The sequence below is a fragment of the Tupaia chinensis genome, unplaced genomic scaffold, assembly GCF_000334495.1.
Source record: "Tupaia chinensis unplaced genomic scaffold, TupChi_1.0 Scaffold000248_2, whole genome shotgun sequence".
Taxonomy (NCBI): domain Eukaryota; kingdom Metazoa; phylum Chordata; class Mammalia; order Scandentia; family Tupaiidae; genus Tupaia; species Tupaia belangeri.
Genome location: NW_006159727.1, coordinates 163,288 through 163,996, shown reverse-complemented (window position 1 = coordinate 163,996; position 709 = coordinate 163,288). Strand labels below are relative to the sequence as shown.

Here is a 709-nt window from a genome sequence, read left to right as displayed (position 1 = left end):
TCACGCTGGGTGCATGTGCGTGCGTGCCCAAGATCCCAAGAGGAGAATGGAGGGGAAGGGATTGCGGCGTGGCCATCCACCCTGGGGGGTGATTTCTCACTTGTCTCTCTGGCAAGCGCATGCGCCCTATAGCAAAAACCTCTCAAAAAAAAGTTTTTTCTCTTTCAATATAAAAGTGGAAGTTGGCAACTCTATAGCTGTAATGAAACAGCATAAAATGGGAGAGGGTACATATGTGATGGGTTTACTGGCATGACAGCCGAAAGTCTGGGACCACTAACACAGTCCAATCCCTCATTTGTGACGTTAGGGAACAGAGGCTGGCCTGATGTCACACCCCAGCAGCAGAGCCACGACTCAGATCACCTGATTCCCAGACATTACTCTTCCCTGTGCCTACTAACTGTCACCTAGAAGGACTGTACAAGTTCCTTTGTGTTAGGAAGCCATTTCTGAATGCACCTCTCCACTCCCTATGGGGCCTATAGCAAACATCAAAAAGTTTAAAAAAAAAAAAAAAATCCCAGTAGTCACAGCTATTGAGCCACACAGCCAAGATCTGAAGACAGGCCCAGTATTCTCTTTCTAATCCAGCTGCCTGTCCTCATCTCCCTAAAGTTTCATTCCTTAGCTGGACACCTCTCTTTTACTTCTAACCTCCCTTGGCTTCTTGGGCCACCTTCATGACACCCTATAGCAAAAAGAGGGT

The 709-nt window shown here is 47.4% G+C and overlaps 1 protein-coding gene across 2 annotated transcripts in view; it reads right to left on the bottom strand.

Moving 5' to 3' along the window:
• CUNHXorf38 (chromosome unknown CXorf38 homolog) overlaps positions 1 to 709 on the bottom strand; it is a gene marked incomplete at its 5' end in the record, with an annotated part of 26,647 nt that overhangs the window by 25,462 nt on the left and 476 nt on the right.